General features: G+C 31.0%; 1 pseudogene; it reads left to right on the plus strand.

Moving 5' to 3' along the window:
- The first annotated feature begins 18,257 nt into the window (after positions 1-18,257).
- LOC105623430 overlaps positions 18,258-18,782 on the plus strand; it is a 4,017-nt pseudogene continuing 3,492 nt past the window's right edge.

Raw genomic sequence — 18,782 nt, forward strand, 5'->3', positions numbered from 1 at the left:
TTCGGAAGACGTAGAANACGACGAATAAGGAGTAAGAGTAAGTACGGTAACGTAAGTAAGTAGGTAAGAGTAGGTACGGACGAGTAGAGAGAGAGAGANAGAGAGAGAGAGAGAAAGGTGGTCGCGACAGGGCTCGTAAGAGTAGAAGTATACGACAGACAGGAAAGTGAGAGGAGGTGGTATCTGGTCGGCCTTGAGGCCTTTACAAGGAACATTTCACTCACAAAGAACATCCGAGCGGCGTCCTGATACCGGGATTTTACATTTTGGCCACGAACGAAAAGGGAAGGTGAGAAAAAGAGGAAAAAAACGAAAGCGGTTGCTTACGAACAGCAGGATCAACGCTATTCTTAGAATTCAGAGAAGAAAAGAAAATGTCATAGGTAGAACAAGACATCGTTTCGACCTAACAAACATTCGCAGGATTCAAGTAAAAAAAATTGACATTTAAAATAAGCCACATACACTGACAAAAAAAATGGTTGTAATTATCATAATGTATATAGAGGTTAGCCATAATTCACTCTTTCATCCACAAGTCTTAATCCCGGAAGACTGACATTGAATCGATGGAAAGAGATATATAATGTGATAAATCAACAAGCAGTAACATTACAGCAAACGTAATAATCAGAGAGATACTTTCAAAAGATAAAACAAAGGAGGCAACAATATGAAGATATACATGCACATTCGCGATTGTGTATTCGCACGTATATGAACAATACTTTCACGACCAGAGCCTACGTAAAATTCTAATCGTGAATCGGGAGTGATTTCGCTCGCGGTTCACCGGTCATCCTTGATCGCAACGACATTCCATCAGGAATTTCCCGTTTCTCTCGACCTCCGTCGTTATTGCCAGCACTTCCCGCCGCCCTCAGTCGCAGCGAAACCGTTATCGTTATTGCGGAAGGAAAGTAACAAATAAACGGTTTCTCTACCATTAACGAACGAAAAAAATAGCGTCCAACGAAGAATTTTGATGTCGCTATTTATAATTTCTCAGACCGCGCGAAGCTCTTTACCGTCACGATTTATTATCGCTGTTATTATGGCAAAGGTTAAACCTGACTTCATCTTCGAACATTATCCGTTCTCTGAATGTTTCTTTGTCTATGGATTCCCAAGTAAATTTAAGAATGTCTTTTCCTTGGTGAAGATTACATAGTATATCATCTTTATCGGCAACTTTTTTATTTTTAATATTAAACACTTTAGTAATTGCGGTTTAAGAATTTATATTCCATGAAATTAAGGATTTACTGCACCGTTTTGAATGATTTTATGGAAATAAAAATTTAGCTAGTTACTGACCTGAAAATAATTGTGGAACTGTCAAAATAATTATTCAGGACAGTCATAAGGTAAAAAGTTTTAATGTCCTAGCAACTTTGTGCAATGTAATTATTTTGATGAGGTCCGACAAGTTTTCAAATCTATATTTACCTAAATTTTTAGATACTTCAGCAAAATTGTTCTTTCCGTGTGAAAATAAAATAAAAATTTGTTGTGCATTTTTAAATCTCTATCTGCTAATATGAAATAGTTGTAATAAATATATATGCATATTCAATCATTGCATATTATAACCAATTACATAAATGCCTGAGATAGTCACAATATACGACTTTTAAGTGTAAACAGAAATAACCGTGGGCAATGCAACAAGTCCCATGTTAACCTTTCGATAATGTCGTAGAAGAGATCGCAGGAATAATCATGCTTGTATGTCTATTTTTTTAAACATCTGAACCTCTCTATATAGACTATGGCATATTTCATAAAAGTTCCTTATTTTTAAGAATAATTTTCTCAAAGAAAAATGACACATCAGAAAAATGATAAATCAAAATAGAGATAATTTTGAAAGGTAACACCAACTTAAAATTAATTTTTACTATTATATTATTTTACTATATTATTATTATTATATTATTATTACTATATTATTACTATATTATTATTACTATTATATTATTTACTATATTATTTTTTAAAGAACAAACAATTTATGATTAGTCCTAAGATTTGATTTATGTTTAATACTGCCTAATAAATAATTTTTAAATATGCTATTTTCTATCCTCTCTCCTGAACAATTTAATAATTTTTAAGCTTGCGTCAATTTTCTTGTGGAATGCGATATTAAATGTTATTCTAAAGTATCAATTTTTGCGCTGAACATATACTAAATACTTAAATAATAATCTACTTAAATCTTTAAATATAGTAGGTACTTCATCATTTTGACTTTTATTGTCATTGTGTTGTTTCAAAATGTAATTTAAAATAAACATAATAATTATCGATACAAGGAAATGTGACAAACGTGACGACAAACGCATGCATCTCAGCAAACTGCAATTGCATTCACTGTCGCTGACAAAATGTCATTGCAACATAAGGAAACGATTAGGGAAGGTATAGTATGCATTATAACACAGCGTATTGCACAAACTGTAACAGTGCATATCCTCCAAGAGTGAATAAATGTGTTTGTCGATTACATGCGCACTATAGCAGCTCATAATTACATTTCATTTGCGAGCATAAAGGAGAGTGTTGCGCTAGAAAGAGATATCCTAATATATCATTTCTCGCGAGACTAGGGCTTACACAAGACACCACATCAAGATGATGTACGAAGGTTCATCTCTCAGGATGATATAATAATAAGATATTATCTACTACTTGACGAGAAATATTGGCGAGAGCGAACGCAGGAAGTATAAAACATAAAGTATTATAGTATACTAATTAAATAATATTAATTGATTAAGTGGATGAGAGCGAAGGTATACGAAAAATATTACAAAAAAAACATGTAAAAATTTCATTTTTTGTATACAAATAAAATAAAACAAAACAATATAAAAATAATAAGGCCAGAAACGAGGAAAATTAAAATGTAAATTTTTAAATTAATTTGTTCCAACAAAAATGCTGAAAGAGACGTTTTGACTAAGTTAATTTTCCTCATCCATTTAATAAATAAGACTATTATTAGATAAATAATTATTAGGTAAATTTTATATATAAAATATATATAAAATAAATATACGATAAAACAAAATTATTTTACACACAGTAATAATTTTTTACTTTCATTAAAAATGAAAGTTGAAAATATGGTGCGCTAACTTCGCGAGTCTAGCATGACAATTCTCCAGAAAAAGAAAAATATTTTCACTTTTAGTTTCTGTCAGTACTGCTCGAGTTATATCAATATACGTAATTTAAAAGCAAAATTTCAACAATTATCATTTTTAATAGACTTTAAATGTAGAAGACATGGAAAAAGAAAGTATCGTGCCGATAATTTATCGCAATTCTAGCGACATTTCTCATTAGTTCTAGCAGAATCCATTGTTATTAGAACTAATTCTGCTCACTTTGTTCCGTTAACTTATAAGACGTAAATAAATCCTTTTATTCAAAAGTACGCAAAACATTGAAGAATCGCGTGTCACGTGTTTCTGGTTGTTCGATTAATCAACCTGATATCAAACTTTAGAATCACGAACAGGATGTCTCCGTTTGCTAACAGCTTTCCTGTCTCGATTGAACGCGTGTCAATAAGAAAAAAGCGTGACAAGTGTCGTTGACGTTTACGGCGGTAGCAAGTAATAAGGATTGCGATTCGATCAGTTTATATCCCGATCAAGCAAAATCAATGAACGATAATAACGCCGGACCAGCGGTAAAATAAAATGAAACATCGTGCGGTAGAGAGGAAGCTGAAAGGAAGAGGAAGAGACTTTCTCTCTCGGGCGGAGAGGAGATCCTTATTCACTTTCCCTGATATCGCATCCGTCCACGCGCGTTCAACGTGCAGGATCAGCAACGCGAGACCAGCTAAGCGATAGCACATTGAAAGAAAAATTTTTGATATTTGCAACATAATTGCATATTACTGTAATTATGATTATTACTGTTATATTGTTAACAGTAATAACTGTATATATGGTTCAACAAATATATACATAGAGTTGGCAATAAAAAATGAAATATGATTGGCCCAAAAAAGTGACTACAAATTATATAATTAAATTATAGTAACTGCAATTTTTATGGATAATAATAAGTATAATTATAGCAATTATCTGTTGCTGCATATATTTGTTATTATAGTAATAATAATCATCATGATTATAAAACATGTAATTATAATTGTAAATTTTTCTCTTTTTAATGCGGGGAAAATACGCTATATATCGCCAGATTACAAAATAGAATAAATTTTCGATAAATCCGGAAAAATCTGACGCGATGCAGCATATCGTCACGCAATTATTTGCGAGAAAGCAGAAATTGAAAGAAACTGTTCGAAGCAGAAGCATGACAAGTTTGTAATTGTTAAATCGGCCGGTTATCTAACAATAAATGAGAAGATAAATCCGAATACTTGACTATTTATGCTTATTTGGTTTTTTATCCAATTCCTTGCGCAACTTTTTATATTTAAATACCCATTACGACACACATACAATGCGAATTATACGTACGGAAAGTACGATGCCGTTCTCGAAGAAAACGATGCATTCAAGATATTGAATTAACATATCGATATAAGAAAAAGCGATGCAAACACGAGTGACAGTATAATTATAACGTTTTCACCGACGCACCGCGATTGATATTGGACGCCCACGACATGCGGTACCACGTGTCGCGTGTATATATGTGTGTATATCTGTATATCGTGTGTATCAATGTTAAGGTCACCAACAAGGTATCCCAGAATTATCATCATAAAGAAATGGCGTCTCGGAACGTATCGTTATTTAGAATCTGCTTTCATTAAACATAAGAGTGATATAAGAGATTTTATTGCTACATAATATTAATATTAATAGCGTTATAATTTTATTAATACACTTTCCTTGTCTTTATCATGTTCGTTAACTAATTTAAGTTATCGGTTTCTTGTATCTCACGCAAGATGTTCCACCTGACTTAAAATTATCTGGAAAAAAATGTTCTTATAATTTTATTAATACATTTCGCTTGTCTTTCATGTTCTTTAAATAATTTAAAAAGCTATCATTATACTTAAATACACATTACTTATATTATCCTACAAATATTTTAAAAAGCTATCATATCGGTTATCATTTTATCTTACGCATTATGTTCCATCCAATCCAACCGATTAACCGAAGAAAAAAATGTTTTTTCCTGACTTCTTCTTTGTCAAAAATGTCAATTCAACTTTCTTTATGTTATTCTTCATCTGCAGCAAAAATTTGGATTATTAAAATATACTTAGACTATAATATATATTCAGTCAGTTTCTTACTTTAAGAGTGTCTTAATATACATCTCAAGATATTAAAACTTGTCTTCATGACATCTTAATGCTATAGATGCTTAAGATGATAAGATCTTAAATATATAAGATTCAATATGAATACCGCTCTTAGTATTTAGTTTTTGTTTTTTGTGTAAATTCATTTTGGTTCCTCAAAATTAATTAGTGCCTTTTAATTAACATAAATTATAAATAGATTTTACAGACCAACATCACAGTGTTATAAATTTTGGTGTCCAGAGGATTAAATATAAGAACAAAAAGCAATTTCATTGCGTTATTTAAGGGCGTTATAATTTTATTTATTTCATCAATACATTTTTCTCGGCTTTATCATGTTTCTTGAATAATTTAAATTATAATTATTGGTTTTATCCAAAACGTTCCACCTAACTTAAAATTAACTGAAGAAAAAAGTTCTTAATCTTAAATTGCATCATTTTAAACTTATTTTAATTACCAGAAGCGTGAAAAATGAGAATCAGAAAATTATTTATAATCAAATCAATCAATCAATCAATTATCAATACGCTTTCACGCTGAGGATAGCTTCCATTATTCATAGTTTAGCTTTCAATTGGCTCATTCTTGGATGATAGTATGCGATTCTGACTATGTTCGCTATGCACATAACGAAATGTAGAACTTCGCGATCGTCATGATGCAAAGTAGGTCAAGTTGATATCCGGTTTCGCGAAACCGGAATGCCCGACTGCGCGTCAGATCTTTCTCTACAAGCGATTCTCGAACGGAATGCATTTCATAAAGCGATAGCGCATTAGATGCATTATGAAATATCCATCACAGTCGAAAAGAAAGAAAAAAGTACTCACAACAACGTATTTCCTCAAAAAATTTAGAAGTTTCTCTTTTAAATCTTACGAGATATGTAACGTTTTCTGCTCGTATAGAGAAAATAAATTTATACCGTTTTCTACAGATATGTAGATTAACGTTAATCTTAGTCAACTTATTCTTCATTTTTCTCTAATTCTTAAAACTGCAAAAAGAAAAAGAAGAGAAAAAGAGAAAAAGAAGAGAAATTAAATGAAGAATCTTGTTATAATATAAAAATAGACGAAAAGATAAAAATGCTGAAAATAATTATATCACTATTTAATTATTACAATCTCTCGAATAGTAATAAGTAATGTTTTTTCATAATTCTATCCCGTTATTTCTTTTACCTACAAACATTTTCTGCTCAGATATTAATGCCGGTTTCCATTAATATAGATTAATCTCAATTCTTTAATCTCAATTCAAATTATTCTTCATTTTTTTAAATTCTTATATAGAACTAAAAAAAGACGAAAAGTAAGTTGAACCGAAATTAAAGTTAATTTAAATTAGTAGAAATGAGCATAAAAGTAAGACAAATAAATAAAGAATAATCTTATAATATAATAATACATAATAAAAACGGTAGATTAAAATGACGAGAATAATTATACTGTTATTTTATTTCTACCTCTCGCGAACAGTAATAATGTTCCTTTTATAATTCTATCCTGTTATTTTTTTGGGGAATAATGTATCGTCATTACATAAGGAAACTCAACGGAAGATTCTTCGAAGACAAAGAGAGAAATAAATTATAAAAGATATACGTTGCGGATGTGTTGCGTACGTTACGCCGAAGACGAACATGTCTCGTACCGGTTCCCATAAGCTCGTTGATAAATGCGCGTTTGTAAATGGGAAAACACAAGGATTATTTCCGAGATATGCGTACGTTATTAGTCAACATGCGCTAACGCCAGGCGAGAGAGTATCGGGATAAACGAGAAAGGAAAATGTCTGGACCGGTCGATCTCGATAGAGAGAAAAAGAGGGAAAGAGAGAAGCGAGTGGGAGGTACTTTCCATGAAATTCCTTTGGGCGCCTCGACAGATTTCATCATCGCCGTCTCGTCTCTACTCAAATCGAAATCGAAAACACTTTATTATCATTCGCAAATGCCGTATCTTTTAACGATTTATTTGTGGCGGAAAAGCCCTCGACTTAGCACAAAAAATGGATGAAACCAATAAGTTTAAGAAAAATCTATTTGATAAAAATAACGTAAGTTTCCTAAAATCGAAATCGTCATTCGGTAGAAAAGATTTATTAACTTACATCTTATTCTTCGTTTTGTTTTTTTATCAATTTAATATCAATAAGCAAATCATTAATAGACAATGTATGACGGCTGTAAACTTGTAATTTGTTTCATAAATATATTCCCTTAAACTGAAATCATTCGATCGAAAATAATTTTCTGCCTTATATCATATTCTCTAATTTGTTTTGTGAATTTTGGCATACAAACTGTTAAAAATTTATAGAGCATGAGTGTTGATGAAATTTATAGAGCAAAATAATGAACTATTCTATCGTATCAACGATTTTTAACAATATAATGCCATTGTCTTCACGTCTTCATTAATATTTATGCGAACGATAGAAACTCCGATTCTTTCCTGCCCTTAACATTGAATGAGTTAGTCGTGTCCGATTCTAGATATGCCAAAAGATATTTTGTTAGGATTTCACTTCGACATATCGCATTCGCGAAAGCTTTACAAATAGAATCCTATACGAAAGAACACGATTTACACGCAATCACGCTATTATCAATCATAAAACGAATTAACAATCATCGTATTAATTTGTTTCCAATTTACAACATTTAATTAACTGAAACATTAATTAGCCCATTTTTTATCAAAATTAAACATAAAAATAATATCAAAATCATATTTCAATAGATGTTTAAGTAATATTTGAATTTAAAATCGAATTATTCAGATATTTATGCTAATTATGTTCAAAAAATTAATTTGTATAATCAACATCAGATTGATGATTTCAGTGGTCCTTTAATTACTAGATTCCTATTTCGGAACTACATTAATTATTACAAAATTTTTCAATCCTTAAGTATCTCGTCGTATATTATTCTTTTAACTAAGCAAAAAATAAAAAATAAGAGGCAACATCACACGGTGTTCCCAAGCGGTCACCCATCCAAGTACTAACCGTGCTCAACGTTGCTTGACTTCAGTGATCAGACGAGAACTGGTAGTTTCAACGTGATTTGGACGTTGTCCGATAATAACATTTTTTAAGAATGGTTTTCTTATTCTTGTGACTTGGGAGATTTGTTCATGTTGCATGCTTCAAATTCAGAGAAAATTTTATATTTAGCCCAGTACTGGCTGACAAAATTGGCTGTTATTTGATAGCCACTGAAACTTGAATAGGGATTAACAGAACCTTGGCCGTCAATTGACAGTCGTAAAATTCGCTAAATATTAGTTTGTTTATAATTGTTGGCGTCTCCTGTATGGGAATAAAAAAAATATTCTTATATCAGTTACATTCATTTTTTTAGAACAAAATGGTTGTTAATTTGATTTTTATGATTGACAAAAAATAAAAAATTGAGAGACAACATCACACGGTGTTCCCAAGCGGTCACCCATCCAAGTACTAACCGTGCTCAACGTTGCTTGACTTCAATGATCGGACGAGAACTGGTACTTTCAACGTGATTTGGACGTTAACCAATTACTGAACATATCAAAGAATGGTTTTGAACGACTTTGTCATTTGTGAGATTTGTACATGTCGCATGTTCCAACATGCCCAATATGCTATAACTCCCCTCTAATATCTCATAATCACGAGTCTATTACTTTACTTCTAAATGTATGAATGAGCACGAAAGGTGAATGGGCTTGTATTGAAATATTCTATTAGGATAATTGATTTTTATTTTTATATACATTACAAGCATTACAAAAATACAAATAAAAATATAAAAGAGGAATGAATAAAAATAATAATAAAAGTAATAATAATTTACGTTAATAATAATAGTAACAATAGTTAAAAAAATATGTTTATATCTATTACAATCATTTCGTTTTTTTAGAACAAAATGTTCATTAATTTGTTTTTTATGATTGACAAAAAATAAAAAAATTGAGAGACAACATCACACGGTGTTCCCAAGCGATCACCCATACAAGTACTACTATCCGTACTCAAAGTTGCTTGACTTCAGTGATCAGAAGACAACTGATAGTTTCAATGTGATTTGGACGTTTATTTATTTCCGATTACCTATTTTTTAATAATGATTTTCTTTGATTTTATGGTTTGTTCATATCGCATGTTTCAATACGTTCAAATACATAGATTTTTCAATTATCCCTATCGTGCTCCTATCATAATTCTTACTCACGCTAACAAGAGATTGAAATCAAAAAGGAGCTATAGTAGAAGCATATTTATAATTATAATCAAATCAACACTTTAGCCTATTCTGTAACTGTCAACTGACGGCCAAGGTTCTATCAATCAGTAGTGAAGTTTCATTGGCTATCAAGTAACAGCCAATGTTCCGTCAGCCAGTACTGGGCTAATCATAAAAACTTCTATGAATTTGAAGCGTGCAACATGAACAAATCTCACAAAAAAGAAAACCATTCTTAAAAACTCTAATAATCGGACAACGTCCAAATCACGTTGAAACTACCAGTTCTCGTCTGATCACTGAAGTCAAGCAACGTTGAGCACGGTTAGTACTTGGATGGGTGACCGCTTGGGAACACCGTGTGATGTTGTCTCTCAATTTTTTATTTTTTGTCATTCATAAAAAATTAACAAACATTTTGTTCTAAAAAAACGAAATGAATGTAACAGATACAAGAATATTTTTTGTATTCCCATACAGGAGACGTCAACAATTATAAACAAACCAATATTTAGCGAATTTTATGACTGCCAATTGACGGCCAAAGTTCTGTCAATCATTATTGAAGTTTCACTGGCTATCAAATAACAGCCAATGTTCTGTCAGCCAGTACTGGGCTAATTATAAAATTTTCTCTGAATTTGAAGCATGCAATGTGAACAAACCTCACAAAAGAATGAAAACCATTCATAAAAATACTAATAATCCGACAACGTCCAAATCACGTTGAAACTACCAGTTCTCGTCTGATCACTGAAGTCAAGCAACGTTGAGCACGGTTAGTACTTGGATGGGTGACCGCTTGGGAACACCGTGTGATGTTGTCTCTCAATTTTTTATTTTTTGTCAATCATAAAAAACAAATTAACAAATATTTTTTTCTAAAAAAAGGAAATGAATGTAACAGATATAAACATATATTTTTTGACTTTTGTTACTGTTATTATTAACGTAAATTATTAACGTAAATTATTAATATTTTTATTAATATTTTTATTCGTTCCACTTTTATATTTTTATTTGTATTTTTACAATGCTTGTAACGTATATAAAAATGAAAATCAATTTTCTTAATGGAATATTTCAATACAATCTCATTCACCTTTCGTGCGCATTCAGACGATATGTTTTGAAAATGGAAGTAAAGAAATAGACTCGTGTTCACAGAGAAAGCAAAGTTTGTAAAAATGAATCCGAATTGAAAACGACACAAACTATACCTTATTGATAGCAACAGCCGGTTATTGGCTACACGCCATTTGCTGTGATGTTTTTACATTTAATCGATCTCGTTTGATGGCCAGCTGTGAAGCATGCGGCTATTCTAAATGCTGACTTCTTTGGCGAGTCGCCATCGTCTGCGATACTTTTACATGAATTAATCACGCTGCTTGTTTCTCGACAAAATGCATGCGATTAAAATACTTTCTACTTGTAATTGGAAATCTTTAAAGATGCCATATATTTCGCTCATATTGTAATTTTGCATACAATGTAATAATTAATAATGCATTGACAAAAATGTTTGATTGAAATGTGTGGTTGAATGGACGAAACAGAAAATTCTAATTTCTGATTCTCGGATCAAAGCGGATGATCACAATTTGCATCACTGTACAATATGCACAGCATACTTAAATTCTGAATTTAATGAATATTTAACAAAAAAAAGAACGTTTTCCTTTTGATATATACAAAATACTTAAGTAAAACAATCACGTTAAAAACAGTATTATTAAAAAAAACATCAATGTCATCGAAACACGCGATATGCAGTATCGCTGTCGCAAGTTCGTCAAGTCACGTCGAAATTATGAAGCATATGCACGTACATGTAAGCGGAATCTGCATAGAATTGTAGATTTAGACAATGCGTGAAAAGATGCAGAATATAATAATCTACATACTATAGGAATATTCAATGCAAATTTAATAAAGTCTAGTAAAAGCCTCTTCTAAAATGCAGAGATAGAAAGATCTTTGAAATCTGAGATAGAAAGATCTCTGAAATCTAAATAAGGTTGAAGAATTATTAATCTCCTATGTTTTATTATAGAAAATACTGTTTCGCAAAAAAGATCTTTTGACTTCTTTTATCTTAATTATCCTAAAATATATCAACTTAAAAAATCTAAAATATTACGTTTTTTTAAATATTTTTAATACATCTGTATTGGATGTATATTAGAAGCTTCTGATGATAATCTTCTCGACAGCAAATGCTTCTTAGAGAAAATATAAATAGACAGTACGTATCAGAAATGGAACAATTCCATCAGAATATTTAAGCTGAAAGTACTTTCCAATTGAGTTAGAGGAAGAAAATACAGATTAGAAGATGAAATGCTTCATATTATACGATCGAGGACATATAACAATCATAAAGATTTACCAATTATCTACAATTATCTACAATTATATTATAGCGAATTATCTACAATTAAACTTTTTAGTTCTAGGTCCAACACAAGATAAACATCTCACCTACTTCCTGAGAAAGTGCTTTCGCATCTATATTCCGCATTCGCATACCTATAATGATGATGTTGTGACCGAGATCCTCTCATGGATAGGAAATCGTTTTAGAGACTAAATCGATAGCTTATTTCATGGTTTAAACATTTGACAATGCAATGCGATGAGAAACAAGAAAGAGAATCGCAAGTAGAAAACAGCTTTTCACTGTCTTGGTAAATCGCAAATATTAAAAATGTCTTGATCCTCAGTGGCAGTCAAGAATTCCAGTCAGGTATTATGTGAACTCGTGTGCTATAACTGCTTTTCGAAAGTATGCTGGGAAAACGTCGGTTGGTCCTTTAAAGGTCGATTGGGATGCAGCGCGCGAGTTCCGCGAAAGTGCAGTCAAGGTTCTCCGTTTCCCGCAAATATACTGGTATATGTATCTCTGTTAAAATGTGTGCACCAACGACCTCGGCTCGAAGAGACATGCGATCGAGATCGAGAACCGTTCCAAAGCGGCGCTGGCAATCTGCGGGAGTTCCTTCCATCGAAGATAGAAAGGAAAATAGCACGTCACGGATCGAGATGCAAAGTGCATCAGGTCGTTTCGCATGTCTTTTAAAATTCACGAAGTATCTTTCTAAGTTAAGCGGAAAATAAAGTTGAAAATAAAGATCATCTCTTTCACTAAGAGAAAAATATTTAGTGTCTATGACAATAATTGCATAATAAAATAATTATAGGCAGAGGTTAAGAACTTAATTTTTATAATTATTACTGCAAATAATAATATTATTATTTATGTAGTTCTATATACCAAAAAGAGAGAATATGGCTGTCTTCAATGTATTATCAAAGATAAAAACATTATTGTTTAAAAACAGTTGAACAGTTTTCTTTTTTATTAACAGTAAATGTGAACAAATAAATAATTCAAAAACAATTTGTAAAACAAAATTTTAACTACTTCCTTTTTCGAGATAGACTGTTTCGTTGCCATTAATTATTCATCCATTCACGTTTTTTGCTACTTTGCTCTGATGGACATCAAGTATACGCTCGACATGATTTGATATCGGCAATAAAACAGCCACGAGACAAGCGACAGACGGAAATTTCACTTGTACGAAAGGTCGTCCCTGAAATTTCTCAACTTTTTTCTTCGTTCGCGCGATTTGTTTGCTCCGACGCGATCTCGGTCAGTCAGAGATCATTATTATTCGACAAGGTCGCCAGACACGGGCGATTTTCACGTGCTCACAGAAGTAAGTTCGCACATGGCAGTCAATGGCCGACCGTATTTAGCCTTCGACTCACATATATGTAGAAGGTCCGTCGTTGCAGCGGATATCGCACGCGCTGAATGACAATCGTCTTCAAGCTGATTCAATGCTTAGACACATTTTATGACCATATACACTACAAGTGCCTTTCTGTTATCGAAAGAACATTTTAAAGAATTCTGCATCAAGATGTTCATGTAAATTGAAATTGTTTAGGTTAGAAAATTAAATAATGCTAAGTAATAATAAGAAAATTAGAAATTAACATTCCCTAATATAAACTTAAAAAATAAGAAATATATAGAAAGACTTTTTAGTATTAAATAAAATCGAATTAAATAAAAAAATTAATTTTGTCCTTTTTTACATCTCAGTGAACAAACTAATATCGTCATTTTAACGTTATTTTAATGTGAAAGACATCACTTTGACATCAAAATAACGTCAGCTTGTTTGCTGGGATGTATCAAAGTTATATCTGAAATATTTGTTACATAATACATATGTAACACAAAGCAGACGTGTTACTTTTCTTCAGTAATTCCATACATAGCGTGTGTTATTCCGATACAGAATAATATTCAGTTCGTGCTAAGAACATACTTGAATAATAAATCGGATAACACAGTAACTGACGTAACACACTTTATAATTACACATATGTGTTGCGTGACTTAAGTAAAACCGTATCAAATAAATAAATTTAATGCGAATCGGTCATTAGATATTCGATATTCCGATTGGTAGCGATTTAAAAGTGTTTAAAAAGTATTTATAAAGTGGAACAACATTTGATAATAATTTATTCGTATAGAACTCAATGTAAACTGATGCTGTATATTATTCTTCTAACTTAGCAAAAATAAAAAAATAAGAGGCAACATCACATGGTGTTCCCAAGCGGTCACCCATCCAAGTACTAACCGTGCTCAACGTTGCTTGACTTCAGTGATCGGACGAGAACTGGTAGTTTCAACGTGATTTGGACGTTGCCCGATTAACTAAGTAATCAAAGAATGGTTTTGTTTGACTTTGTAACTTGTGAGATTTGTTCATGTCATATGTTCCAATATTATGGTCTTATCACAACTCCTACTCTAATATACTTATTAGAGTGAATAAAAGCTTTGATAGGAGCATGTTAGAGCATATTGGAGTATGCAATAATATATAAGCGTTATAATGTTGCTTATTATATTACTGCATAAAAAAACAAAAATATAAAGATGATTATAGATTTGTTTGCATACTCCAATATGCTCCAACATGTTCCTACCATAATTCCTATTTACTCTGACAAGCATATTAAAGCGAGTAGGAGTTGTGATAAAAGTATATTGGAGCATGTTGGAGCATGTGATACGAATAAATTTCACAAGTCACAAAATCAAATAAAACCATGTCTAAATAACTTAGATAGTCGTCCAAATCACGTTGAAACTATCAATTCACATCGACTGGAATACCTGAACAATGAATTAAATGATATTAGAGCGGAATTAAAAATTGAATTTTCAAGATCTATTAGCAATTATTGGAAAAAAGTCATTAATATTTTGAAAAAGGACCCAGCAAAAATGTTCCCTAAAATAAATGGAATATTTAGAAAAAAACAAATAATAGAAATAGCGACTCTAAAAATTGCACCTAACTCTCCTATTATGAATGAGATAAATATTGATAAAAACTTTTCTCATTAACACAAAGAAATTTTCTCATTAACACATTATAAGATAAACTAGGACGTAATAGGAGTCTACTTCGCTAATAAATAATAAGTTCTACAGTAAGACCACAACTTAATAAATATAATAAACAAAGAGACTAGAGCACAAATACAACAGAACGAAAATCGAATACAACTCTATGCATATTCAATAATGAAAATATAGCAGACGATCCAAAAAATAATTTGAATCTTATAAATTACTCCTTATCATCAGATAGTTGGAAAAAAGCTAAAGGTGGTAGCAATCTTAAAAAAAAATAAAGATAAAAATTTACCAGCGAATTAGGTCGATTTTATCTAATATCAGTAAAATATTCGGAAATATTATCAATGATCGCATTTCTACTTTCTGCAAAGAGAACGACATAATACCAGAGTGCCAGTTTGGATTCCAACCTCGTCACTCTATAATATTAGCTTTAAATAGATTAATGTTTGATATTACTTGGGCTCTCAACGAAAAACAATATTTAGGCGCTTAGATCTGGAAAAGACATTTGATGCAGTACGACTAGATGGACTCATATAAATTAATAAAAAAAAAATTCCTAATCAACTTTATTTAACTAACTTTAACTTTTTATTAAAATAATCTAAAACATCCGAACGTTCATTTATAATAATTAGCGAAGAAACTTATTTCAAAAACACATTCATAATAAATAACGGATTACAACAAGATACGGTCAATTCGCCTATATTATTCACACAATTTTTACACAAGCGACTTGTTGAAAATGTTCAGCCTAAATCAATCGAACAATCCTCGGGCAATCGCATTCGCAGATGACTTAATTGTATACTCAGCAGATAGCTGGTCTTCTAAAATACAATAAAATCTAGAATTTATTACACAAGTTGAAATATTAAACATGGAAACTAAATATAAATATAGATAAATGCGAAACCTGTTTCAATCATCACTTTTATATGCGATAGAAATGTTAAAAAAAATTACAAATCGTTCATGATAGAAAACTCAAAGAAAAATAATAGCATGAAAAACATACCACATAAAAACATCGTTAAATATCTTGGAATAAATCGATGAGAGACTGCACACATATAGACATCCAATAAAAAAGGCTACACAATCTTTTATGAGTCTCAAAAGACTCTTCTATTCTAAATATCTACACCCAGTAGTCAAATTAATATGCTACCAGCTATTGATAAGGCCACATACGGTTGTTCTATGTGGTACAATATTAGTGCGTCTCTCATGGAGAAAATAAGAGTTTTCGAAAGAAAATAAGAGTTTTCGAAAGAAAATGCTTACGCACCTAAATATGAATAGATCTGTAGAATCGGATTACACGAAATACATAAATAATGAAACATTATATAATTCAACCAAAATCCCATGTATTAATAATTTTACAATTAACTTCAGGCGAAACCACTTTTTACAAGCGAGCAAAATATCCTAAAATAGTCTGATCATGGAACCTTGTACCTAAATTCTACTGTTAAATAAAAGAAATTTGCTTCCGTTACATGTAATGGAAACAAATTTCAAATAGGTACATTAAAAATATTTAATGTTATCAATGAAAATGAAGTTATAAGTAACTTAAATTTAATGCTTACTTACATTGAATGTTATGCAAATACATAAAATTTAATAAAAAATGTACTAAACTTCGTAAAATTTTATGAAAAGTACACTAAATTTCATGTACATGTACATAAATATACTTTTCAATTGCGGATTTATTATTAAATTTAATTTAGTGTCATAAAATTGAATTTTGTTTATGTAATTTAAAAATACATTAAATTTTATGATAATTTTAACAATGTATGTATTATGAAAAAACATTTACCACTGGATATATTTCTCCGGAACCTTTTCTTTACCTCGATCAAAAAGGATATATGTAGAAGATTATAAAAACGTTCCACTAATGTATCATTATCCTAGACATAATAACAATAAGAAGATAAAATATTCACAGACAGTAATAATGCTAATATGGCGGTATAGCTATTCCAAACATTAAAAATCTAACAAGAAAAATGATAAATCTAAGTATTGGAATATAGACGTGTAGCATAAAAAGATTATTATTCCTACTAGTCATCAAGATTATATTTCGCTAAATATACATATAAAGTACATAGCGCGCGCAATATTTATTCTCAATATGCTTTTGTCATATGATTAGTTATTTATTTATTTATTTAACGAGTTTAATATATAAATTTCAGTTTTTTTTATTTTCTTAAGAGACCTCTTTTTTCTTAATAAACGCAAATATCAAATAAATATTTTTTTATTATATTAAATATAAAACTAAAGTAATTATATTAAGAATTCCAATTCCGAAAAAAGATTAATTTTTCTGTTTTTGCTTTTTGTCATTTTTATGACTAAAAAAAGATTTTATGACTAAACAGTCTCAGGTAACACAGAGCATAAATATTATATCTATGTTAAAATTTAGTACTCAACAAAGGTATATGATGTTATGTCGTATTTACCTTATTGAATGCAAAATTTTCATTCCAATGTAAAGTAACTTTTGCTGAATATTATTCTTCTAACTTGGCAAAAATAAAAAAATTGAGAGACAACATCACACGGTGTTCCCAAGCGGTCACCCATCCAAGTACTAACCGTGCTCAACATTGCTTGACTTCAGTGATCAGACGAGAACTGGTAGTTTCAACGTGATATGGACGTTGTCCGATTAATACATTTTTTAAGAATGGTTTTCTTACTCTTGTGACTTGGGAGATTTGTTCATGTTGCATGCTTCAAATTCAGAGAAAATTTTATATTTAGCCCAGTACTGGCTGACAAAACATTGGCTGTTATTTGATAGCCACTGAAACTTGAATAGGGATTGACAGAACCTTGGCCGTCAATTGACAGTCATAAAATTCGCTATTAGTTTGTTTATAATTGTTGGAGTTTCCTGTATGGGAATAAAAAAAATATTCTTATATCAGTACATTCATTTCGTTTTTTTAGAACAAAATGTTTGTTAATTTGTTTTTTTTGATTGACAAAAAATAAAAAAATTAGAGAGACAACATCACACGGTGTTCCCAAGCGGTCACCCATCCAAGTACTAACCGTGCTCAACGTTGCTTGACTTCAGTGATCAGACGAGAAGTGGTAGTTTCAACGTGATTTGGAAGTTCCTCGTTTATATACGTTATTTAGAAATGATTTGTCTGATTTTGGAACTTGTTAAATTTGTTAATATCACATTTTCCAACATGCTTCAATATGCTTCTACAACAACTCCTATTCACTGTAATATACTTGTTAGAGTAAAGCAGGCGAGTAAAAGTTATGGTAAGAGCATGTTGGAGCATGTTGGAGTATGCAACGCAAACAAATCTATCATCATTTGCATATTTTGGTTTTTTATGTAGCAATATAATACAATGCTTATGATACACCACTGCATAAAAAACAAAAGATAATTTAATCAAGATAATTATAGATTTGTTCCTACTGTAACAAGCATATTAGAGTAGGAGTAAAATATTGAAGCATGTGACGTGAACAAAGTTCTTACAGGTTATGAAATACAACAAAACCATTCCTAGATAACTTATGTACTCAGGCAACGTCCAAATCACGTTGAAACTACCAGTTCTCGTCTGATCACTGAAGTCAAGCAATGTTGAGCACGGTTAGTACTTGGATGGGTGACCGCTTGGGAACACCGTGTGATGTTGTCTCTCAATTTTTTTATTTTTTATCAATAAAAAATCATCATAAAAAATTAACATTCT

The sequence above is a fragment of the Atta cephalotes genome (genome assembly GCF_000143395.1).
Source record: "Atta cephalotes unplaced genomic scaffold scaffold00057, whole genome shotgun sequence".
Classification (NCBI taxonomy): domain Eukaryota; kingdom Metazoa; phylum Arthropoda; class Insecta; order Hymenoptera; family Formicidae; genus Atta; species Atta cephalotes.